At 51.5% G+C, this 26,427-nt stretch overlaps 1 long non-coding RNA gene across 1 annotated transcript; it reads right to left on the minus strand.

Annotated features, from left to right (window-relative positions):
- Positions 1-1,443: 1,443 nt before the first annotated feature.
- LOC116969215 lies at positions 1,444-26,107 on the minus strand. Its single transcript, XR_004410680.1, has 3 exons — positions 25,957-26,107; positions 18,426-18,430; positions 1,444-1,454 (listed from the first exon to the last, which is right to left on the minus strand). It is a non-coding gene; the product is annotated as an uncharacterized LOC116969215 (long non-coding RNA).
- Positions 26,108-26,427: the final 320 nt, after the last annotated feature.

Below are 26,427 nucleotides of genomic sequence, written 5' to 3' on the forward strand. Positions count from 1 at the left end.
GAGGCGTCCAGGATGTGTCGAGCAGGAACCCAGGACCTCTCCTCTGGACCGTAACCCTCCCAATCGACCAGGTATTGGAGACCCCTCCCGCGACGGCGGGAGCGCAGGAGGCGGTGCACCGTAAAGGCGGGGCCTCCGTCGATGAGACGAGGAGGTGGAGGAGGAGGGACTGCGGGGACCAGGGAGCTCTCCCGGACTGGCTTTACTCTGGACACGTGGAATGTAGGATGGACCCGCACGGAACGAGGCAACTTGAGCCTCACAGCCACTGGGTTGATGACCTTCTGGATCTCAAAGGGACCGCTGACCTTGGGTGCAAACTTCTTGGACTCCACCCTCAAGGGAAGGCCCCGGGTCGACAGCCACACCTTCTGGCCCGCGAGGTAGGTGGGGGCCTGGGTGCGGTGACGGTTGGCAGCCGTGGCGTAATGGTCCACGGAGCGGAGAAGAGTCGCCCTGGCTTGGGTCCACGTCCTGCGGCAGCGACGAATGAAGGCCTGGACGGACGGGCAGGAAACCTCCTTCTCCAGCGCCGGGAACAGTGGAAGCTGGAACCCGTAGGCACACTGGAAAGGGGAGAGCCCAGTGGCCGAGCTTCTCAGGGTGTTGTGGGCGTACGCCACCCACAACAACTGCTGGGACCAGGAGGAGGGATGCTTGGACACCATACACCGCTGCGCCGTCTCCATCTCCTGATTCTTCCTTTCAGTTTGGCCATTGGACTGTGGATGAAATCCGGACGTCAGACTCACGGTGACCCCCACAAGCGTGCAGTACTCCCTCCAGAAAACAGAGGCAAACTGGGGTCCCCGGCCGGAGACCACATCGACGGGGAGACCATGGAGCCTGAAGACGTGGAGTAACATGAGCTCGGCAGTTTCCTTGGCTGACGGAAGTTTGGGCAGGGCCACCAAGTGAGCCATCTTGCTAAATCTATCGACCACGGTCAGGATGGTGGTGTGACCACTGGATGGGGGCAGGCCGGTAACGAAGTCCAGGGAGATGTGGGACCATGGTCGATGGGGTACAGGCAGTGGAAGCAGATGACCCGCAGGAGCTTGGTGTGAGACCTTGTGCTGGTTGCAAACGGGACAGGCGTTGACAAACTCCCGAGTGTCCTTCTTCAGCCATGCCCACCAGAACCTCCGTAGCACCATCCCCTTGGTCCGCTGAATGCCGGGATGACAGGTGAGTCGAGAGCTGTGGGCCCACTGAGGAAGTCGGACCGCAGGGCAGAAACCACAAACAGGCGATCAGGCGATCATGTATTGGTTTTACTGAAAAAAATATGGTGTATTTGTATAGAAAGTAATCAAATGGTTAATATTGAGGGATCAATTTCCAAAGCAGCAGCTCCATTTTACATCAGTGTTATATGAAAGGTATTGGGTCCCGGCTGGTTCTCCAAGGCCGCCTTGACCCTCTCCTACACTTCCCAGGTGAGGGAGGCAACCCTGCGCGAGGACGGGAGGATGGTGTTGGGGCCAGAGGCAGGCTCTTCCTTCGCCAATAACTGTCGAGAGAGGGCATCGGGCTTCACGTTGCGAGACCCAGGTCGGTAGGAGAGGGAGAAGTTGAAGCGGGTGAGGAAGAGAGACCAGCGGGCCTGACGAGAGTTGAGCCTCTTGGCTGACTGGAGATATTCAAGGTTCTTGTGGTCAGTCCAAACCAAGAAAGGCTGCTCGGTTCCCTCCAGCCAGTGACGACATTCCTCCAACGCCAACTTAACCGCCAACAGTTCTCGGTTGCCAATGTCATAATTCCTCTCAGCAGGGGTCAGGCGTCGGGAGAAGAAGGCGCATGGATGGAGCTTCTGGTCCCCGGCAGCCCGCTGGGACAGAACAGCTCCCGCCCCCACGTAGGAGGCGTCCACCTCCACCACGAACTGTCCCTCTGAGTCCGGAGCTTGGAGGATCGGGGCCGATGTAAACCGTGTCTTGAGTGTCTGAAAAGCTTCGTCGGCCGCGGCAGACCACCGGAACGGAACCTTGGAGGAGGTGAGTGCCGTGAGGGGTGCGGCCACAGTACTGTAGCCACGGGTGAACCGTCGGTAAAAATTGGCGAACCCCAGGAACCTTTGGAGCTGCTTGCGGGAGTCAGGAACAGGCCAGGTGGTGACAGCAGAGACCTTGTCGGGGTCCATCTTGATGTTCCCTTGGCCAACGATGTATCCTAGGAAGTAGACTGACGGGGAGTGAAGCTCGCACTTCTCAGATTTAACGAAGAGCGAGTTCTCCAGGAGCCGATGTAGAACTGCCTGGACGTGGTGTACGTGTTCCTCCTTGGACCGTGAAAAGATGAGGATGTCATCAATATAGACGAACACGTACTTGTTCAACATGTCTCTGAGAACGTCATTGACCAAAGCCTGGAAGACGGCCGGGGCGTTGGTGAGGCCAAAGGGCATCACCAGGTATTCATAATGTCCCGTGGGAGTGTTGAAGGCGGTCTTCCACTCATCTCCCTCTTTGATGCGGACCAAGTGGTAGGCGTTGCGTAGATCCAACTTCGAAAAGATGGTGGCCCCCTCCAGGAGCTCGAAAGCAGAGGAGATGAGTGGGAGAGGGTAGCGATTCTTCACCGTGATGCCGTTGAGCCCCCGGTAATCTATGCAGGGACGCAGAGATTTGTCCTTCTTCTCCACGAAGAAGAACTCAGCCCCAGCAGGAGACGAGGAGGGACGGATGAGACCAGCAGCCAAGGAGTAATTGATGTATTTCTCCATGGCGCCTCTCTCAGGGGCGGACAGGGAGTAAAGGCGACCTTTAGCAGGAGCGGAACCAGGCAGGAGGTCTATGGCGCAGTCATAGGGCCGATGAGGAGGAAGGGAGGTGGCCCTAGACTTGCAAAAACCTCCCCAAAGTCATGGTACTCGGCTGGGACCCCCGTCAGATCTGGAGCAGAACTGGAGCAGGTGGCCGGTTGAGGAGCTGAGGCTTGCTTCAGGCACACTTGGTGGCAGGAATGGCTCCAACCCAAGATGACCCCCGTCCTCCAGTCGATGTTGGGGTTGTGTCGCCGAAGCCAGGGGTAACACAGGATGAGGGGAAGACGGGGAGACTGCAGGATGTGGAACTGGATGGTCTCATGGTGATTACCAGACAGGAGCATGCGCACTGGGACCGTCTGGTGAGAAACAGTCCCCAGGAGATGGCCGTCGAGGGCGTTGGCGGGAACAGGTTCAGGCAGGGGAACACAACTGATGCCAAGCTGGCGGGCTAGTTCCTTGTCCATAAGATTAATGTCACAACCAGAGTCTATGAAGATGGCGAGGGTGTGATAACCATCAGACAACAGCAGACGGGCATGACAAAGAGGGCGTCGGGCAGAGGAAAGTTCAGAGGTTCGACTCACCAGTAATTCCTCCGCTACTGGTGAGTCTGGCCTTTACTGGACACTTGGAGATGTAATGACCGTGTCGCCTCTCCCGACGTCTCGCCAGGATGCGTCGGTCCAGACGGGTCGTTAGCTCGATAAGCCCATCCAGAGAAGAAGGAAATTCGTGGGACACCAACTCATCCTTGATATAGTCATTCAAGCCCAGCAAGAAAGCGTCACACTGGGCCGGGGTGTTCCATTCACTCTGACGGGTCCTGGTGCGATAGTCGATGGCGAAGTCAGCGACGCTCTGGTTCCCCTGGCTCAACCCCAGCAGACCTCCCGCAGCGTCCGGCCCCATCGAAACCTCACCGAAAACCTTGCGAAGCTCCGCGGTAAAGGCCTGGAAAGAGGAGCAAGCCGACGTGCGTCGCTCCCATTCAGCCGTTCCCCACAGCCGAGCTCTGCCAGTCAGGTGATTAATGGTAAACGCCACTCTCGCCGCTTCCTGGGCGAAGGTGTAGGGCTGTAGGGCGAAGAGAATGGAACAGTTCGTGGTGAATGGGTTGCAGCCCTCCGGGTCTCCAGCGTAGCGCTCCGGGGTTCCCACCCGGGGCTCAGGTGATGGTCCTGGCGGACCGGGAGCTGGTGTTGTTGGAGCCGGAGGCGAAGCATGGGGTGTAGCCTGGGCGAGGTCGTCAGCTGTTGGACCTGGGTGGCTAGTGCAACCAATGCTTGCTCCTGGTTTGACACAGCCTGTCGAACCTCGGAGTTGGAAGCAGTGAGCATAGCTTCGTGCTGCAGGAGCGTGTGCTCAATCCTCTCGAAGCGGTTTGACGGAAACGTTGTGTGCGCTGAGTCCATTGTTGGCCAGATTGTACTGTAACGGGTATAGCTTGGACCCAATAGCAGCACAGAATCAGGCAGGTATAGTTGGTAACGAACTGTATTACGATACTGTAACACAGAGTAGTACCACAGGAATGGGTACACCGTACTCACACAGAGGCTCAGGATTGAGCGAGGGTTCCGAAGATGGGCAGGCAGGAGACGTAGTCGGGGTAGCGGAAGGTCCGGTCACCAGGAGATCCAACACACGATGCAAACAAACCCGCGAGGGACAGACGAAAGGAGAGTCGAAGCCAGGCAGGAAGTCGGGAAATCGCTGGAGTGTCTTGCATGAATGCTGAGAACAATCTGGCACTATGTGAACGGTGAGGAGAGTCTATATACCGGGTTAATTGGTGATCAGAGGCAACTGAGTGCAACAGGTGAGGAGAGTTGGGCTGATGAGAGGGGAGTGGCAGGCAGGCAGGTGAAGTGGATGAGAATGAGGAGAGGGCAGACTGTGACAGAGGGAAACATAGCAGGATTGTACAAAATCACCATATGTAATTGGCGGCCTGCAAACCCGTCCGGCCCTCATCCTGTAGGAGACCGCCTCGCCTTCCTTTGCGGGAGAAGAAATGGGAACCGGGAGTGGGACCACGACCGGCGACCCGGCGGGCCAGGTGGGAGAAGTCGCCACAGGCGAGCCAGGGCTAAACCGACGCGGGGAACACGCGGTAGCAATTACAGCAGGAGTTGGATGGAGTAGCTGGAACAGGCGTTGGGGCAAATACGTGAGGCCGGGCATCAGGACCTGTGGGCGCAGGACGCGGCTCCTTCACTGGAAGGTTATGTTGTTGGTTGCATTTGTAGAATACACCGTCCACTTCAACCAGGTAGGAACGTGGTTCTTTGGAAGGGCCGTAAACGTGCCCCAGCCTTTGTCGGTTTGCAGGCAAACCACTTGTCCATGTGGCAGTGGTTTAAGCGGCTTGCAGGACTTGGCGTAGAGTGGTTAAATTGTGGATAACCAAACATTTATCCGCATTAAGCTTCATCTGCCATGCATCTGTCCACTTCCCCGGGGAATTATAGACCAGTTAGCCTGACATCGGTGGTGGGGAAGCTGCTGTATTCAATTATAAAGGATGAGATAGCCGAACATTTGGATAGCAGTAACAGGATCAGTCCGAGTCAGCATGCATTTACGAAGGGGAAATCATTCTTGACTAATCTTCTGGAATTATTTGAAGATGTAGCTAGGAAAATGGACAAGGGAGAGCCAGTGGATGGAGTGTACCTGGACTTTCAGAAAGCATTTGATAAGGTCCCACATAGGAGATTAGTGGGCAAAATTAGGGCACATGGTATTGGGGGTAGAGCACTGCCATGAATAGAAAATTGGTTGGCAGATGGGTAACAAAGAATAGGGATTAACGGGTCCTTTCATAATGACAAGCAGTGACTAGTTGGGTACAGCAAGGCTCGGTGCTGGGACCGTGTCTATTTACAATAGACATCAATGATTTAGATGAAGAGATTCAAAGTAACACTAGCAAATTTTCAGATGACACAAAGCTGGGTGGCAGTGTGAACTGTGAGGAGGATGCTATGAGAATGCAGAGTATCTTGGACAGGTTGGGTGAGTGGGCAGATGCATGGCAGATGCAGTTTAATGTAGATAAATGTGAGGTTATCCACTTTGGTAGCAAAAACAGGAAGGTGTCAAGTTAGGCAAATGGGAAATAGAACGGGATCTGGGAGTCCTTGTAATCAGTCAATTAAATTAAGCATGTAAGTGCAGCAGGCAGTGAAGAAAGCGAATGGCATGTAGGCCTTCATAACAAGAGGAATTGAGTATAGAAGCAAATATGTCCTTCTGCCGCTGTACAAGGTCCGAGTGAGACCACACCTGGAGTCTTGGGTGCAGTTTTGGTCTCCAAATTTGATGAAGAACATTTTTGCTATTGACGGAGTGCAGCGTAGGTTAATTCCCGGGATGGTGGGACTGTCATATGTTGGATAGATTGGAGCAGCTGGGGTTGTATACTCTGGAATTTAGGATGAGAGGGGATCTTATTGAAACATGTAAGATTATTAAGGGTTTGGACACGCCAGAGGTAGGAAACATGTTCCCGATGTTGGGAGAGTTCAGAACCAGTGGCCATAGTTTAAGAATTAGGGGTAAGCCATTTAGAACAGAGATGAGGAAACACTTTTTCACGCAGGCAGTTGTAAGTCTGCGGAATTCTCTGCCTCAGAGGGCGGAGGAGGCCGGTTCTCTGGATACTTTCAAGGGAGAGCTAGATAGGGCTCTTAAAGATAGCGGAGTCTGGGAATATGGGGAGAAGGTAGGAACGGGGTACTGTTGGTGGGTGATCAGCCGTGATCACATTGAATGGCGGTGCTGGTTCGAAGGGCCGAATGGCCTACTGCTGCACCCATTGTCTATGTTTCTATGTAAAAGCTTTTCACTCCACATCACCGTCTACATCTCTCCTGCGACTCTCAGTCTGAGGAAGGGTCTCGACCTTGAAATGTCGCCCATTCCTTCTCTCCAGAGATGCTGCCCGCCCCGCTGAGTTACTGCAGCATTTTGTAGTCTGCCCCCCCTTGAGGTTTTATCTCAGGTTTGCAGCCTCTGCAGCTGCTGTGATCCCCCCCCCCCCCCCACGTGGTGTAGGAACCGCGGTGGCGGGGCCAGCCGCGCCGTGGCAACCGTTGCTAGGGCGGGATGGGCGGCTCGGGTTGGCGGAAGGCGCTGTCCGTCCAAGGGGCGGAGACGCAGCTCCGATTCAAGTTCAAGAGAGTTTATTGTCATGTGTCCCAGATAGGACAATGCAATTCTTGCTTTGCTGCAGCACAACACAATATATAGTAGGCGTAAATACAGGTCAATGTGTCCATATGCCTAAATATAAATATATACACACATGAATAAATAAATAGATAAAGTGCAAATAAACAGGTAATGGTCTATTAATGTTCAGAGTTTTGTTTCAGTTGAGTTTAATAGCCTGATGGCTGTGGGGAAGTAGCTATTCATGAACGTGGTCGTTGCAGTCTTCAGGCTCCTGCACCTTCTACCTGAAAGCAGCGGGGAGGTGAGTGTGTGGCCAGGATGGTGTGGGTCCTTGATGCTGCTGCCAGGCGTTTTGATGCAGCGACTGCGATAGATCCCCTCGATGGTAGGGAGGTCAGAGCCGATGATGGACTGGGCAGTGTTTACACTTTCTGCATTCTTTTCCGCTCCTGGGCGCTCAAGTTGTCGAACCAAGCCACGATACAACCGGTCAGCATGCTCTCCACTGTGCACCTGTAGAAGTTCGAGAAAGTCCTCTTTGACATACTGACTCTACGTAATCTTCTAAGGAAGTAGAGACGTTGATGTGCTTTCTTGATAATTTCATCAGTGTTCTTTGTGTGGGAGGTGATGGGCCGGTACTTCACTCTGGCGAAGGCGGCAGTCCCTGGCAACACCGCGGCCGCTCGGCAAAGACGGCAGCGGACTGGCCGATCTCCTCGCCACTCTCCTCCACCATCCTCAACCAGCTCAAGGCCGTGCTGGCATCCGTACATCTGAATTTCGAAATCCACGGGGAAATCTCATGCTTATCATCGTCCCGCTGACGGACAGCGCCCTCCGCCAATCGCAGCTACCCATGGCCCCGCCCCCGCGGCTCCTACACCAAGTGGGTGTGAAAGGGGGGGGGGGGGGAGTGGAAGAGTGGGGTTGGGGGGAGAGTGAGTGGGGGAAGTGGGAGAGAGAGGGGGAGAGAGAAGTGGCAGAGAGGGGGGAGAGCACGAGAGAGGAAGAGAGAGGGAGAGGGGGTGGAGTGGGGGAGAGAGTGGGGAGGGAGGGAGATTAGGGAGGGGGGAGAGAATGGGGGTAGGATGGAGAGGGGAGAGAGAGTGTGAGGGGGAAAGAGACAGGGGAGAGAGGGGGAGCGGGGGAGTGAGAGGGAGAGTCGGAGGAGAGAGGGGGCGAGGGGGAAGAGAGTGGAAATGGAGGGAGATTAGGGAGGGGGAGAGAATGGGGGAGGATGGAGAGGGGTGTGAGGGGGAAAGGGGGTAAGGGAAAGACACAGGGGGGATGAGGAGGGAGCTAAAGAGGAGTAGAGAGGAGGGGGAGAAGATAAGAGCAGGGGGGGGGCGAGAGGGGGAAATCATGCTTTATTTTGCTTTTAAATGCATTTAGTCGTCAAATTGCTGAATTTTGGCCCAATAATCTTCACTCTAAAACATTTAGTTCCAAGCATAAACACACAAATATGTTACATCTGTTGCTGAGCACCCACAACATATCTCGCAATAATGTTCTTTGGACCAGAGGTTTAGTACGTTGGTGTCGGCCCAGGCCTGTGTTCTGGGCTTTGTCCAAAGTTCTGAGATTCCAGGCCTGTTTGTCAGTCCTCAGAGCTGTTATATAGGATCCAGGCATGTGTTGGCTGGGCCCTCTCCTCTCTCATTTCCTCTCGTTCCCCTCCTCTGCCCCCCTTTCCTTCTCTTCTCCCCTTTCCTCTCCTCCCCTTCCCCCTCTCCTCCCCTTCCCCCTTTTCTCCCCCTCTCCTCCTCCCCACCTTTCTTCCCTTCTACCCCCTTCATCCCTTATCATCCCCCTTCATTCCTTCTCCTCCCCCTCTCTTTCGTCCCCTCCACCCCCCTCCTCACCTTTCTTCCCCCGTCCTCCCCACCTTTTTTCCCCTCTCCCCCTTCATTCCTCCACCTCCCCCCTCTCTTTCCTCCCCTCCCCCCCTCCCCACCTTTCTTCCCCCCTCCTCCCCACCTTTCTTCCCCCCTCCTCCCCACTTTTTTCCCCTCTCCCCCCTTCATTCCTCCACCTCCCCCTCTCTTTCCTCCCCTCCACCCCCTCCCCCTTTCTTCCCGCACTCCTCCCGCTTTCCTCCCTTCCCCCACTTTCCTCGCCACTCCTCCCCACATTATTTCCCTCTCCTACCCACTATTCCCTTCTACCAACCCTTCCTCCTCCTTTCCCCCCTCCTCCCCTTCTTTCGCAACTCGTCCCCTTCTTTTCCCCCACCTCGCCTCCTTTCCTCCCCTCATTTCCTCCCCTCCTTTTTAAGAGGGAGTTAGATGTGGCCCGTGTGGCTAAAGGGATCAGGGGGTATGGAGAGAAGGCAGGTACAGGATACTGAGTTGGATTATCAGCCATGATCATATTGAATGGCGGTGCAGGCTCGAATGGCCGACTCCTGCGCCTATTTTCTATGATTCTATGATTTCCTCCCCTCCTTCTTTCCTCCCGTCGCCTCTCCTTCGCTATCCTCTCCTCCCATCTCCTCCCCCCCCCCGTTCTCCCCCCCCCCCCATTCCACTCCTCTCCATTTGAAGGGAATCTGATTGGTGATTGGACGGGACGCATTTGGAGACAGCGGGTGATTGGGCGGAAATTAGACCGGCGCGGATTTTAAGGGGAGCTGGTCGGCGATTGGACACAATCCCCTTGACGACAGCGGCTGATTGGACGCCGAGTGACCGCATTATGTGATTGGACGCGAGTCGCATTGAGACAGCGTCTGATTGGCTGCGTAAAGGGCGGGAGGCGCGAGGAGTCGGTTACAGAAACCGTTTGTATTCGAACATATGGGAGAGGGAGAGAAGACTCTCCCACAATGGTCTTCAATCCGTCTTCATTCGCCCAGACAGACGCTGACGATGTGAACTAGTGCCGGGGCCACGTGTTCAAAATGTTGCAGGGACCGGATATATTCAGCGTCGCCTGGAATGTGGCGAGAGGGAGGCGGTGACGTCACAGACGTGGAGCAGTCGGTGTCGACTCGCGACCATCAGGGAGATGAAGCTGCAACTCCTGGACACAGGGAGATGGTGAAGCTGCAACTCCTGGACACAGGGAGATGGTGAAGCTGCAACTCGTGGACACCGGGAGATGGTGAAGCTGCAACTCCTGGACACAGGGAGATGGTGAAGCTGCAACTCCTGGACACAGGGAGATGGTGAAGCTGCAACTCGTGGACACAGGGAGATGGTGAAGCTGCAACTCCTGGACACAGGGAGATGGTGAAGCTGCAACTCCTGGACACAGGGAGATGGTGAAGCTGCAACTCCTGGACAGGGAGATGGTGAAGCTGCAACTCCTGGACACAGGCAGGTGGCGAAGCTGCAACTCCTGTACACAGGCAGATGGCGAAGCTGCAACTCCTGGACACAGGGAGATGGTGAAGCTGCAACTCCTGGACACAGCGAGATGGTGAAGCTGCAACTCCTGGACACAGGGAGATGGTGAAGCTGCAACTCCTGGACACAGGGAGATGGTGAAGCTGCAACTCCTGGACACAGGGAGATGGTGAAGCTGCAATTCCTGGACACAGGGAGACGGTGAAGCTGCAACTCCTGGACACAGGGAGATGGCGAAGCTGCAACTCCTGGACACAGGGAGATGGTGAAGCTGCAACTCGTGGACACAGGGAGATGGTGAAGCTGCAACTCGTGGACACAGGGAGATGGGGAAGCTGCAACTCCTGGACACAGGGAGATGGTGAAGCTGCAACCCCTGGACACAGGGAGATGGTGAAGCTGCAACTCCTGGACACAGGGAGATGGTGAAGCTGCAACTCCTGGACACAGGGAGATGGTGAAGCTGCAACTCCTGGACACAGGGAGATGGTGAAGCTGCAACTCATGGACACTGGCAGGTGGCGAAGTTGCAACTCCTGGACACAGGCAGATGGAAAAGCTGCAAGTCCTGGACACAGGGAGATGGTGAAGCTGCAACTCCTGGACAGAGCGAGATGGTGAAGCTGCAACTCCTGGACACAGGGAGATGGTGAAGCTGCAACTCGTGGACACAGGGAGATGGTGAAGCTGCAACTCCTGGACACAGGGAGATGGTGAAGCTGCAACCCCTGGACACAGGGAGATGGTGAAGCTGCAACTCCTGGACACAGGGAGATGGTGGAGCTGCAACTCCTGGACACAGGGAGATGGTGAAGCTGCAACTCCTGGACACAGGGAGATGGTGAAGCTGCAACTCCTGGACACAGGGAGATGGTGAAGCTGCAACTCGTGGACACAGGGAGATGGTGAAGCTGCAACTCCTGGACACAGGGAGATGGTGAAGCTGCAACTCCTGGACACAGGGAGATGGTGAAGCTGCAACTCCTGGACACAGGGAGATGGTGAAGCTGCAACTCCTGGACACAGGGAGATGGTGAAGCTGCAACTCGTGGACACAGGGAGATGGTGAAGCTGCAACTCGTGGACACAGGGAGATGGGGAAGCTGAAACTCCTGGACACAGGGAGATGGTGAAGCTGCAACTCCTGGACACAGGGAGATGGTGAAGCTGCAACTCCTGGACACAGGGAGATGGTGAAGCTGCAACTCATGGACACAGGGAGATGGTGAAGCTGCAACTCCTGGACACATGGAGATGGTGGAGCTGCAACTCCTGGACACAGGCAGATGGTGAAGCTGCAACTCCTGGACACAGGCAGATGGTGAAGCTGCAACTCCTGGACACAGGGAGATGGTGAAGCTGCAACTCCTGGACACAGGGAGATGGTGAAGCTGCAACTCGTGGACACAGGGAGATGGTGAAGCTGCAACTCGTGGACACAGGGAGATGGTGAAGCTGCAACTCCTGGACACAGGGAGATGGTGAAGCTGCAACTCCTGGACACAGTGAGATGGTGAAGCTGCAACTCCTGGACACAGGCAGATGGTGAAGCTGCAACTCCTGGACACAGGGAGATGGTGAAGCTGCAACTCCTGGACACAGGGAGATGGTGAAGCTGCAACTCGTGGACACAGGGAGATGGTGAAGCTGCAACTCGTGGACACAGGGAGATGGTGACGCTGCAACTCCTGGACACAGGGAGATGGTGAAGCTGCAACTCCTGGACACAGTGAGATGGTGAAGCTGCAACTCCTGGACACAGGGAGATGGTGAAGCTGCAACTCCTGGACACAGGGAGATGGTGAAGCTGCAACTCATGGACACTGGCAGGTGGCGAAGTTGCAACTCCTGGACACAGGCAGATGGAAAAGCTGCAACTCCTGGACACAGGGAGATGGTGAAGCTGCAACTCCTGGACAGAGCGAGATGGTGAAGCTGCAACTCCTGGACACAGGGAGATGGTGAAGCTGCAACTCCTGGACACAGGGAGATAGTGAAGCTGCAACTCCTGGACACAGGGAGATGGTGAAGCTGCAACCCCTGGACACAGGGAGATGGTGAAGCTGCAACTCCTGGACACAGGGAGATGGTGGAGCTGCAACTCCTGGACACAGGGAGATGGTGAAGCTGCAACTCCTGGACACAGGGAGATGGTGAAGCTGCAACTCCTGGACACAGGGAGATGGTGAAGCTGCAACTCGTGGACACAGGGAGATGGTGAAGCTGCAACTCCTGGACACAGGGAGATGGTGAAGCTGCAACTCCTGGACACAGGGAGATGGTGAAGCTGCAACTCCTGGACACAGGGAGATGGAGATATCATGTGTTGTCTTCCCGCAGCGACAACAAAGTTCTGGGCTGGACCTCGGTCCATCAACCCGGCGGCAGTGAAGTGAACCACAGCCTCAGCCCAGCATGTGGTTGCACCGTGTGATCATCAAGACGAGGAGGTAAGTGAGTCACGGCCTCACCGACCCGATTATTCTTCACGTCAACCAACGCCGGACACTCCAGCAGCAGACGGTAGCAACAGCGGCACCAAGCTGCGGTAGCGGGACAGAGACAGTCCGGGGTGAGAGGGGTTGTGGAGAAGAGTGAGAGGGGAGACAGGAGAGGGAGAAGTGGGGAGAGAGGAGGGGGGTGCGGGTAAGGGAGGGGGAGAGAGAGGGAGAGAGACAGGAGTGCGAGGGAAAAGTGAGAGAGGGCTGGGTGAGAGGGGGAGATGTAGAAGGAGGGGGAAGTGGGGAGAGGAGGGGGGGGGGGAGAGGGGCAGATATAGAGAGGGAGAGAGAGGGGGAAAAGACAGGGAGGAAGAGAGGCAGTGAGAACGAGAGAGACAGGCAGCATCTCTGGAGAGAAGGAATGGGTGACGTTTCAGTCTGAAGAAGAGTCTCGACCCGAAACATCACCCATTTCTTCTCTCCACAGATGCTGCCTGTCCCGCTGAGTTACTCCAGCACTTTGTGTCTATCTTCGGTTTAAACCAGCATCTGCAGTCCTTTCTTACACTGAGAGAGACGGAGAAACCAAGGGCGACAGCGAGAGATAGATAGACAGAGAACGATAGAGACAGATCGAAGGACAGAGAAACAGCAAGAGAGAGGAAAGACAGAACAAGAGAGAGACCGAGAGATAGATAGAGACAGAGAGTGATAGAGAGAGACAGAGGGAGACAGTGATAGAGAGAGATAGAGGGAGGGAGAGACGGAGGGAGAGAGAGTGAGTGAGAGCGAGAGATTGAGAGAGAGAGACGGATAGATAGAGAGTGGGAGACAGAGGGAGAGAGAGACGGGGAGAGTGAGCCGGAGAGGGAGGCGTTGAGGGGACAAACGGTCACTACCCGGATAAGGGCAGCATCGGGGGGGCCGAGCGGCCGCAGGTCGAGCTGCAGCAACTGGGTGAGGTGCTGGAGAGACGAGACCCGGCCCCTCTCACAGTCCACGCACAGAGAGGCTGCCTTGGGATGGTGAGCCTGGGGGAGAGAGAGAGGGAGAGGGGGCGAGAGGGAGGGAGGGGAGAGAGGGAGGGAAGAGAGAGAGAGTGAGGGAGGGAGAGAGAGAGGGAGGGATGGAGGGGAGAGAATGAGGGAGGGAAAGAGAGAGGGTGAGGGTGGGAGGGGGGAGTGATAGGGGAGAAGAGAGGAAGGAGAGAATGCGATCAGTTTGTGATCACCCACAAACTTCCCTACCTCCGTCTTTCCCTCTTTCCCACCCGCTCGCTTTTCCCTCCCATCTCTCTCTCTTCATCGTCTGAATGAGGGTCTCGACCGGAAACATTGCCCGTTCCTTCTCTCCAGATGTTTAAGAAGGAACAGCAGATGCTGGAAAATAGAAGGTACACAAAAATGCTGGAGAAAGTCAGCGGGTGCAGCAGCATCAATGGAGCGTAGGAAATAGGCAACGTTTCGGGCCGGAAGGGGTTCGGCCCGAAACGTTGACTATTTCCTTCGCTCCATAGATGCTGCTTCACCCGCTGCGTTTCTCCAGCATTTGTGTGTACCTTCTCTTCAGATTCTGCTCGTCCCGCCATCTCCCTTCCCCCTCCATCCCTCTCCTCTGGCCTGCTTTTCCCTCCCCCCTCGTTTATCACCCTTCCTCTCTCTCTCTTTCTCCCTCTCAGCCCCTCTCCCTTTCCTCCCTCTCTCTCCCCCTCCTCTCTCTCTCCTCTCCATCTCCCCTCCCTCTCCCTCCCCATCTCTCTCTCGTCCTCCCTCACTTGCCCTCCCTCCTCCTCCTCTCTCTCTCCTCTCCCTCACTCCCCTTCCCCGTCTCTCCCTCCCCCTCCACCTCTCTATCTCCCCTCCCTCCCTCTCTCTGCCTCTCTCTCCAGTGTGCTCACCTTGCCTCCAGCAGCCACGTTGAGGGTTTGCATCTTGGCGCCGCGCTCCTCGAACGCCTCCACGAGTGGTGTGAGGAGGTCGCAGCCCATCTTGAGGGTGTCGGTGGAGGAGGGGGTGGGCGGGGAGGGGGCCAGCGCGGTCGGGAGGATGGACGAGTGCTGGGAGACCACTGGAGCGGAGACACGCGGGGGGCCCGTCAACACAGAGGAAGCTCCGTCCCGTTCCCCTCTCCTGTCTCCTCCCTTTCAGCCCCCTCCCCACTCCTCATCCCATCCCCTCCCTCCCCTCGTGTCCCATCCTCTCCCCTGTCCTCCTTGCCCCCCTTAAACTATTATGTTTTATTCTTAATTGTTTACTGTATATCGTGTTGTTCTATGGAGCGGAGCACCACGGCAAATTACGTGTACGTGTACAGACTTGGCCAGTAAACTTATTCGTTCTAGTCGCATTCCTCCCCGCCTGTCCCCGTGAGCACCCGATGCCCACACTGGGTGAAGGGTTTGTGGAGGGAGAGGGGGAACGGGGACAAGGTTCGGGCGCACATTTGGGGCCACGTAGCAGGAGCCACTGAAGCTTCTTTCACATTCTGCTGTTGATACCGGAATTGTATTTACGGCCGTTCGCAGCTGCTGAAAATCTGGAGAAAATATCTTCCCTTTAGATTCCTTGAAGGCTCTGACACAAAGCCGACCATTTAAGCCAAATTGTTCTACCATTTCTTCTATATCATTATCCCCAAAGTTAAAATGTGAATCTCCTGGAATATTGTAAATATCTATATATTTCAACTTGTTAATTAACTTTTAACATTTATCATTGGAAGCTGTTGTAGATTCAAGCAGCCTGGATTTCATATTATCCAACTGTTGTCTATATATATAGGAGGTACTTTACCAGCTCTCAAATTTATCCCGTTAAATATCTCTTGTTGCTTTCCCCACTTGAGTATAACATTTTCCTGGCTTCTCTATTTGACATTCAAGAACCTTGATAGTTTGTTTAATTTCCTCACGAGGACAGTTTTGGTTCAGCAGTTCAATTGACAGTTCAGACAACTCTAGCAAACTTTCCATCAACAAGCCCAAATTACTTACGAAAGCTGATGATTCTAATATTTTTTCAGCCCCTCGTACTTTGCTCTCTCTCCACTAGATCTTGAAGCATCACAGCTTGCTTTTACAAAATGCTCCCAAATAACTTTATAAGACGCCACATTGCCTTTACAGTTCGGTAAGACGAAGCAACCCATCTCACACTGAAAACACCACCAATTTTCAACAGTTGACAGTGAAGAGCCTCAGCACATGCAGTTAACTCATCCTGATTCTTAGGAGACCTATGATATAAGGAATACAATGTATCACAAAATATCTGAAAATGATTCAAACCTGCAACTTCACTTATAGCATCACCTACACTGAGTTCAAGCCTGTGACTGACACAGTGCCAAACAGTTGCATTAGGGAAATCATCAAGAAATAGTTTTGCAACCCCTGCATTTCGTCTTAACATTACTGATGCACCATCAGTTACAAGTGATATCACATGTTCTTTTAAGTACTGTATTGAAAAACCATTTGCACCAGGTTTCATATGTTCTGTCAAAATATAATGATATAGGTTGGGAAGTTTCACCAACTGCTGCTCTCAAGCAGGCTACTAGAACAGTTCCCCATTAATAGTAGTAGATTCATCAATCATAAGAGACATTTTAGATTGTTTTGAAATTATAATTTCCACCACTGTCTTTCGCATCTGATTCCCTATGCGGTGAGAAACATATGCACATCACTTGCGAGAGTGTAGAACATACGCTATGTCGATGCTGTTTCTTGCTTGCAGTTCAATATCAGAAGACATATCTGGGTATGGCCTACTTTTGTGTACAAGATGATATACAGTTCTAAAAACTTAACCTGTTTTTGCTTCGTCCTTTTTCAGTGACATATACACTACATTTTCGATTGCTTTTTTTTTCAGCTGTTTCATTGATTTCTTGGCATCGGATATGAGCTTCACTAATTTTGTGCTTAAAAATCTATTTTGTTAAACTCATTAAGTTTTGCTTTGTCATCAATCACTCCTACTACATTAACACTGCACCACTCACGAGACAAATTAATTCCTCGTGTTCGTTCAAGTCCAAGAAGACACTTGCTGCATACACTACATCCTAGTTTTCTGTTTTTAACCATTAGCCAGGGATATTCTTTATTTTTGTTTAAGTACATTTCTTGTGTCCAACAGTCTGGAAGATCACATTTTTCAATATATTTTGAAATGTCTTCACATGCAGCATCAGGCGAAACAGCTGCACTGGTTACATTATCATTTTAAAGTAATGTTGCCTTCTTTTCTGGCTGAGTGTTTTCATTATCATTTATTTCTTCATCGATCTGAAGACGCTGTCTTTTAAAGTATCTCAGTATGCTCATTTTCGCTGGGTACACAAATCTGAAATTTGTAGATATTTGATAGTGAAATATAATACAATTTGATAATGATATATAATAAAATATTTCCGCTTGCACTATTCTTTTTCTAAATAAAACCATCTACAATAAAATATTCACCACTCAAGATTTAGGCTGGAAAAAACTATTGGTACTACTTATCCATTCTAATTTAACTGAAGCACTAAATCTGAAAATGCAGTTTCTTATTGGGGCAGATAATAGAAAAAGTATCTTGGAGACAGCGGCTGATTGGAGGGGAGGATACCGATTTGTTGATTGGACGTGTTGTTACGAATATAACTAGTAGTGTGGGGGAAAAGTCCATGAGCCATAATTGCCACATACATACCCAAAAGTAGAAACGTAGAAAGTTAGAGCGTAAAAAACATAGATATTACGAGCTTTGTAGTCTCCTTGTACCAATCAAACGCCAAATTCAAAATTCTATATTTTGAAAATGGGCAAAGCAAAAAGTAGCATGTTCACTAGAAAGGCTTACCCTAAAATAACTGATTGGAAGGGTGTGATTTTCAGTCAGGACGTCTGTACCATCCAGTCAGTGAGCTCGCGGTCAGGATAACTTCTCTATTAACCCTCTACGTAATAACAGAGAGAGGGAGAGAGTAGCGGAGAGAGGCACAGGGGGGAGAGAGGCACAGGGGGGGGGGGGTGGAGAGAGAGGCACAGGGGGGAGAGAGGCACAGGGAGGGGGGTGGAGAGAGAGGCACAGGGGGGAGAGAGGCACGGGGGGGGGAGAGGCACAGGGGTGGAGAGAGGCACAGGGGCGAGAGAGGCACAGGGGGAAAAGAGAGAGGCACAGGGGAGGGGAGAGGCACAGCGGGAGAGAGTGGCACAGGGGCGAGAGAGGCACAGGGGAGAGAGAGAGAGGCACAGGGGGGAGAGAGAGGCACAGGGGAGGGGAGAGGCACGGGGGGGGGAGGCACGGGGGTGGGGAGAGAGGCACAGGGGGGAGAGATAGGTACAGTGGGAGGGAGGGAGAGAGAGGCACAGGGGGGGAGAGAAAGGCACAGCGGCAAATAAAATAACGTGACTGTACCTGAGCTCATGCTCGCAATCTTCTAGTCCTGATAGTGGGTTTAACAAATTTCCCTTTGAATTGTATTCAAAGGAACGCTGTGTCATTAATACATGGACAAAACACAATTACATTTACTGAGCAATGTGGATCCTACTGGCCAATGTACAGTCCTTTGAAAACAAAGTGGAGGAGTTAAGGGCAAGGCTGCTTGACCAAAGGAGCTGAGAGATGTACAAATGTATTGATGACACATTGTATAACTACGACCTGTAAACTACTGGCTGTTAACAATTGCTAACAGTCGCAGTTAACAAATCGCTTTTCGTCTGAGTTGAATAAAGTGATAAACGACACGCATCTTTCTGCAGTACTCATTAATCTGAACAGAACACAGAGCATTCCCTCAGCTCCCTTTGGAGCAGCCTTGCCCTTAACTCCTCCACTTTGTTTTCAAGGGACTGACTGTACATTGGCCAGTAGGATGGTAGGAGAGGAGGTGGAATTCCCCTGCGCTTCAGTCTGACCTGAAGTCCTGCCCGTCGGCCACGTTTCCGGACACAATGGAGGCGTCTCCGTTGTTTGCAGGTGATGTGTTTACTGTACCTGCTGTTTCTGCGAACCTGCGCTGGAACGGGCATTACCCTGCAGACGGCAGCTCCAACTCAGTTGCTCCAGGAAGATCCTGCTCGTCGGCTCCGGAGGTCTTCCCGGTGATTATAGGTACAGTACCTGTGATCCTCAGTCGGTTTGGGGGGGGGGGGGGTCCAACGATCGAGGGGTCGTTTACAGTCGGGGGCTCCCGTAGCTGCGAGTGATCGCGATATCACTAGTGCCTTCAAGTTCTTGTCCGTTGCGGCGCCGATCTGTGCCCTTTCTCCGATCCACGTGAGTTGAGTTAAGCTATAAGTAATTCTCTTCTGTTGAGCTGCTGGCAAAATGTCGACATATGCAGGTGCCATCTTCACTGCCTATAGGCTCTGCAGGCGGTCACGTCACTTCCTCCATCATGCTATCAGCAGAGAGCAGAGGCCTGTGTTATAGACTCTGGGCCATTGTTGTAGGACCCAGGCCTGTGCCTTTGTCTACAGACCTGTGTTTTTATCTCCAAGCCTGTGTTATTGGATCCTGGCCTGTGTTGTGAGCTCCAGGCCTATGTTATTGGCTCCGGGCATATGTTATTGGCTCCGGGCCTGTGTTATTTGCTCCAGGCCTGTGTTGTAGGCTCCAGGCCTGTGTTATAGGCTCTGGGCCTGTGTTGTATGCTCTGGGCATGTGTTGTACGCTCCGGGCCTAAACTCTGTGCTTCGGCCTAAATTCTGGGCCACATGACTGTATTATAGGCTCTGAGGGCTGTCAGATCGCCTCCTCCATCAGGCTATCAGCAGAGAGCAGAGACCACCCCGACTGAAGTCCCGTCACCCCTTTGCTCCACATGGAAAATAACTCCTATAATCCATCCAGCCAACTGAGACAAAAGCACACTAGATAGCCACGTAGTGGCCACCTGGAGTGGAAGGCAACCTCATCTCCATTACACAGCTACATCTCTTCACCAGATAAAAGCTGTCCAGGGTCTGACCTCCCCAGATGAGCATGGGTGAAGCTCAACAGACTTGGTACTGGAGTTGGGCGTTTCAATGCCAGCATGTGGAGATGGGGGCTCCGCCAGAGCCCAGCCTGTGAATGCGGAGCAGAAAAGACAGCCAACCATGTCATCTCTGGGTGCCCGCTCTACCACCCACCAAATGGAGTTCAGGGCCTGGCAGACATTGACGCAGAGACAACAACCTGGCTGCTCAACACCCGGCTTGTGATCTAACTATTCCTTTGGTTTATTTATGTTTCATTCGCAAGAAGAAGACATGCATCCCGCGGCTTTAATGGCCGCGGGATATTCCAGCGCCCGCTGGGTGCTCCAACATTGTGACATTTAGACCTGGAGCGGGACCGTACATCGCCCGGCGCGGCCTAAAATGGCCGTGGGACTTACCATCGCCCGCCTGGGCCTTCAACATCAGGCTTCAACATTGGGAGAAAAATGGAAAGCAGGGGAGATAAAAGACTTTGCCTTCCATCACAGTGAGGAAGAGATTCACTGTGATGGATGTTTGTGTGAATGGGTGGATTGGTTGTGTGTCTAGTAGGAATCGTTTTTTGTTTGTACGGCTATAGAAACAGAGTTTCGTTTGAGCCTCACTGAGGTTCAAATGACAATAAATATTGTATTGTATTGTATTGTATTTATTATACGCTCTGGGCCTGTGCTATAATTATAGTCTGCGGGTCTAAGTTCTTGGTTTTAGCCTAAGTTCAGGTGTCACGAGCCTGTGTTTGTGGGCCACAGGGCGGTATTATAGGCTCCATGCATGGGTTTTATGGTTTGGCCCAAGTTCTGGGTTTTGGCCTAAGTTCTGGGCCTCAGAGCCTGTGGTGTAGGCCTCGGGGCTGTGTTGAAGGCTCCGGGTCTGAGTGTGGGATTGGCCTCCACTTTATTTTCAAGGGACTGTACATGGGCCAGTAGGATGGTAGGGGGAGAGGGAGTCGAAGTCCCCTGCACTTCAGTCTGACCTGAAGTCCTGCCCGTCGGCCGCGTTTCCAGACACAATAGAGGTCTCTCCGTTGTTTCCAGGTGCCATGTTTACTGTACCTGCTGTTTCTGCGAACCTGCGCTGGAGCGGGGATTCCCTTACAGACTGCAGCTCCAGCTCCGTTACTGTTAATACCTTAGTCTCATACAGGTTGAAGCATAAGCATCTTTATTGTCTAGTTCATCATCACATATGCAGAACATCACACGGTCAGTCTACTGCAGCTACTGCCAGGCAGCAGGTGAGTTCTTACACTATAAATCACATAATTAGGCCGAGTTGTACTTACTAAGCATTCTGATTGGCTAACATGCAATAGCCAATCTACATCTTTTGTATAAATGAAAAAGCAACTAAGGCATTTCAAACTATAACGGGTAAATACTAATGGGGTTAAACATAATCGCCATATCTAATAGGTGGCTTGCTAACCCGCCCGGTCCACGTACGGTATGGGGCTGCCTCATCAACCTTTTCTTCCGAAAAGTTGATGGCTGGGTTTGGTAAATCCGGGGGTCTGTGTGGAGAGACCGCAGGGGAACCCGGGGTGGGCCGTCGCGGGGATCCCGGGGTGCCGGTTACAACAGGGGACACAGCGACAGACTTACGCGGGGAGTGGGTGGACCGGGTAGCGGTAGGTGTTGAAACGGCTGCAACAGGAAAGACATTCCGAGGAAAGACATTCTTGCCATGGAGGGAGTACAGAGAAAGTTCACCAGACTGATTCCTGTGATGGCAGGACTTTCATATGAAGATAGACTGGATAGACTCGGCTTGTACTCATTGGAATTTAGAAGATTGAGGTGGGATCTTATAGAAACTCACAACATTCTTAAGGGGTTGGACAGGCTAGATGCAGGAAGATTATTCGCGATGTTGGGGAAGTCCAGAACAAGGGGTCACAGTTTAATGATAAGGATAAGAAGTCTTATAGGAGCCTACACCGCCATTCAATATGATCATGGCTGATCATACAACTCAGTATTCTGTACCTGCCTTCTCTCTATACCCCCTGATCCCTTTAGCCACAAGGGCCACATCTAACTCCCTCTTAAATATAGCCAATGAACGGGCCTCAACTACCTTCTGTGGCAGAGAATTCCAGAGATTCGCCACTCTCTGTGTGAAACATGTTTTTCTCATCTCGGTCCTAAAAGATTTCCCCCTTATCCTTAAACTGTGACCCATTGTCCTGGACTTCCCCAACATCGGGAACAATCTTCCTGCATCTAGCCTGTCCAACCCCTTAAGAATTTTGTAAGTTTCTATAAGATCCCCCATCAATCTTCTAAATTCTAGCGAGTACAAGCTGAGTCTATGCAGTCTTTCTTCATATGAAAGCTCTGACACCCCAGGAATCAGTATGGTGAACCTTCTCTGTACTCCCTCTACGGCAAGAATGTATTTCCTCAAATTAGGAGACCAAAACTGTGAGCAATACTCCAGGTGTGGTCTCACCAAGACCCTGTACAACTGCAGCAGAACCTCGCTGCTCCTATACTCAAATCCTTTTGCTATGAATGCTAACATACCATTCGCTTTCTTCACTGCCTGCTGCACCTGCATGCCTACTTTCAATGACTGGTGTACCATGACACCCAGGTCTCGTTGCATTTCCCCTTTTCTTAATCGGCCACCATTCGGATAACAGTCTACTTTCCTGTTTTTGCCACCAAAGTGGAATACCTCACATGTATCCACATTATACTGCATCTGCCATGCATTTGCCCACTCACCCAGCCTATCCAAGTCATCTTGCTGCCTCCTATCATCCTCCTCACAGCTAACACTGTCCCCCAGATTCGTGTCATCCGCAAACTTGGAGATGTTGCATTCAATTCCATCGTCCAAATCATTAATATATATTGTAAATTGCTGGGGTCCCAGCACTGAGACTTGCGGTACTGCACTAGTCACTGCCTGCCATTGTGAAAAGGACCCGTTTACTCCTACTCTTTGCTTCCTGTCTGCCAGCCAGTTCTCTATCCACATCAATACTGAACCCCCAATGCCGTGTGCTATACGTTTGTATACTAATCTCTTATGTGGGACCTTGTCGAAAGTCTTCTGAAAGTCCAGATATAACACATCCATTGGTTCCACATAATCCACTCTACTAGTTACATCCTTGAAAATTCTATAAGATTCGTCAGACATGATTTACCTTTCATAAATCCATGCTGACTTTGTCCAATGATTTCACCACTTTTCAAATGTGCTGCTATCCCACCTTTAATAACTGACTAGCAGTTTCCCCACTACCGATGTTCGACTAACTGGTCTGCAATTCGCCGTTTTCTCTCTCCCTGCCTTTTTAAAAAGTGGGGTTACATTAGCTACCCTCCAATCCTCAGGAACTCCTCCAGAATCTAAAGAGTTTTGAAAAATTATCACTAATGCATCCACTATTTCTGGGACAACTTCCTTAATTTCTCTTGGATGCAGCCTATCTGGCCCTGGGGATTTATCGACCTTTAATCCATTCAATTTACCTAACACCACTTCCCGGCTAACCTGGATTTCACTCAGTTCTTCCATCTCATTTGACCCGCGGTCCCCTGCTATTTCCGGCAGATTATTTATGTCTTCCTTAGTGAAGACAGAACCAAAGTAGTTATTCAATTGGTCTGCCATGTGCTTGTTCCCCATGATCAATTCACCTGTTTCTGACTGCAAGGGACCTACATTTGTTTTAACTAACCTTTTTCTCTTCACATATCTATAAAAACTTTTGCAGTCAGTTTTTATGTTCCCTGCCAGTTTTCTTTCATATTCTATTTTCCTAATTAAGCCCTTTGTACTCCTCTGTTGGACTCTGAATTTTCCCAGTCTTCTGCTGGTGGTGCGCGGGGCTCTGGATAGCGTGTCTGTGATGTGCATGTCTTTACCTTTTTTGTCGACAAAGCGGAAGTCAAACCGTTGTAACTGCATTATCATTCGCTGTAGTCAAGCTGGGGCAGCATGTATAGGCTTGCTCAGGATGGTGACCAGTGACTGATGTACTGTTTCGACCGTGATGGTTTTGCCAAAAATGAACTATTTAAATTTTAAACGGAGAAAGACCACGGCGAGCAGTTCCTTCTCTATCTGAGCATAGCGTTGTTCAGTTAGAGTCAGGGTATGTGATGCATAGGAAATAGGCATCACGTCGCCATCGAAGGATGTTTGTAGGCATGATGCGCCTAGCCCATACTGGGATGCATCGCAGGTGATAGTGACTGGCAGATTGAGATTGAAGTATGCCAGTGTAGGTGCGCTGGCTAGCTAGCTGAAATTTTAAAGTCTTGAGAGCTCTTTGGTGTTGCGGGTACCGAGACCATGCATTGTCCTTGTGGGTCAGTTGTCGTAAGGGAGCAGAAAGTTCACTGAGGTTGGGAATAAACGTGTCCAAGTAATTGACCAATCCGATAAATTGTTGTAAGCTGGTGACGTCGGTTGGGACCGGCAGCTCGTTGATGGCTGCAGTCTTTAGTGGATCAGGTTATAATCCGTTGCTGGTGAACACGTGACCAACGTATGTGGCTTCTGAGACTCTGAACTTGCATTTCAGAGGGTTGAGTTTTAGATTAATGTCTCTGTTCAATGTCTTTTTCAAGTTGGCATCATGCTCGGCCAAATCTCGATCGTATACTAGGATGTCGTCAACAATGATGGCACATGGATATTCTGTGAATAGTTGTTCCATTGCACGCTGAAATACTTCGCTAGCAGAGGTGATACCAAAGGGCATTCTTAAAAACCGGTAGCGGCCGAATGGTGTAGCAAAAGTTGTTAGGGCAGATGATGCACGGTCCAACGGGATTTGCCGGAAAGAGCTTTTGGCATTGAGGACTGAGAATACCGTTGCATTACCGATCTGTGCCGCTACATCCTCGGTGGTTCTCATCGGAGAGTGTTGCCATTTAATTGCTGTATTCAAATCTTTAGGATTGATGCAGATGCGTAATTCCTTCATCTTTTTTTGTAGTGACGCCGATAATGGCGACCCAGTACCAGGGTTCACTGACCTCGGCAATGACTCCAATGGAGATCATATGGTTGAGTTTGGTATGTATTTTTTCCCGCATGCCATGAGGGATGCGTTGGGGTGAACGAACTTTTGCGGTGACCGTATGATCTACAGTGATCTTGTATATCGTTGGCAGTTTGCCAAGTTTGTCATCAAATAAGTCATTATAGTTGGATAGCATCTGTTGTGTTGGTTCCTCTATCAAACAGAGTTGGTGGACAGCACGTCCGAAATAAACCAGACCCAGATCGTGGCATGCATTGATGCCAGGCAACGTTTCTGAGTTTGGTTGGACAATGTAGAAGCTTAGGTTTTTTGTCTGCTCGTTGACAGTGTACTTTAAATCAGCTTTACCCAACGGGTGAAGAACCTCCCCCCGTAAGCATGTAGGGTGGAGGAGTCCTTTTTCATGAGTTCAGTGGTTCTTATCTTGTTGAACTCTTTGAGTGACATAACGTTTACTGTGGCACCGGTGTCGACTTTGGCAGTTATTGATTATCATAGGTAGACAAAAATGCTGGAGAAACTCAGTGGGTGCGGCAACATCTCTGGAGCGAAGGAAATAGCAAGAAGGAACTGCAGATGCTGGACATTGATTATTATGGTCACCACAAGATCAATCAGTTTGCCTGGGGAGCGCAGGTTTAGGGTGAGTACGGTAGAGTCTGTGTCTGTGTTATAGGAATCGTTCCGGTGGGAAACATCGTCTTGTTCTTGGGAATCAGAATCAGACGGCTCTTGGTGAATCAAGTGCAGATTTGTCCTTGAAGCAGTGCTCCCACGAGACCGACAACAATTAGCATAGTGGTTGAGTTTCTTGCATTTATGACATACTTTTCCATGGGCAACGCAAAATTGGCGGCCCCTAGAGTGGAAATAGACAGTTTGTGCATCTCGTGGCAGGCATATTTGGATCTTTGCGGGACGCATTTAAAAATGTCTGCGGAGAATAGTTAGCTAGATTCACATTATGTTGCTGTGGAGGACTTGCACTGTCAAAATCAGCTAGTGGGGCTACAGTTTCTGCCATTCGACATGCATCTTGTTCTCTCAAGTATGCGATTCGATGGCAGGTCTCACAGTTCTCTAAACTGTCTCAGCAGCGCCGCTGGGTTGTCGATAGTCTCAGCTGGCACCACTACCAGACCGTTCCGTCAAGTTGTGCTGGTGCGAGTTCGAAGGAGTCCGCGAAGATCAAAGCTTCTGGACCCGCTAGATTCAACAGTAGCAAGCAGCCACCTGAGAACCAAAAATCATTTTGTAAACACAAACTTTTTTTTAACAAAAGGCGAGGCAAACAATTGGGTAGCAAGCATCCACCTGACAACCAACATTCATTTTGTGAAGAGAAACTTTTTAAAACAAAAGGCGAGGCAAACAGCCACCTGACAAACAAAATTCATTTGTGAACACAAACTTAAAAAAAAAAGGCGAGGCAAACAATTGGGAAACAGCCACTGTACAGCCGCATCGAGGGGGCTCACCGTGGAGTGGATGTGCGTTCAGTGTTATTCGCAGCTCAGAGAGCCGTGACCCTCTCGCATCCTGGGTCTGGCGGAGACTGAGTGAGGCACACTTCCGGGTTTTATAGTCCCTCCCCCTGTCGCCTGCAGGGGGAAGATGAGAGATTGGGGAATTTTGTAAAAACATTAATATATCTCTCATTTCTCATCGATGGGAAAAATCCTCTGGTC

Source organism: Amblyraja radiata, unplaced genomic scaffold (genome assembly GCF_010909765.2).
Source record: "Amblyraja radiata isolate CabotCenter1 unplaced genomic scaffold, sAmbRad1.1.pri S124, whole genome shotgun sequence".
NCBI lineage: Eukaryota > Metazoa > Chordata > Chondrichthyes > Rajiformes > Rajidae > Amblyraja > Amblyraja radiata.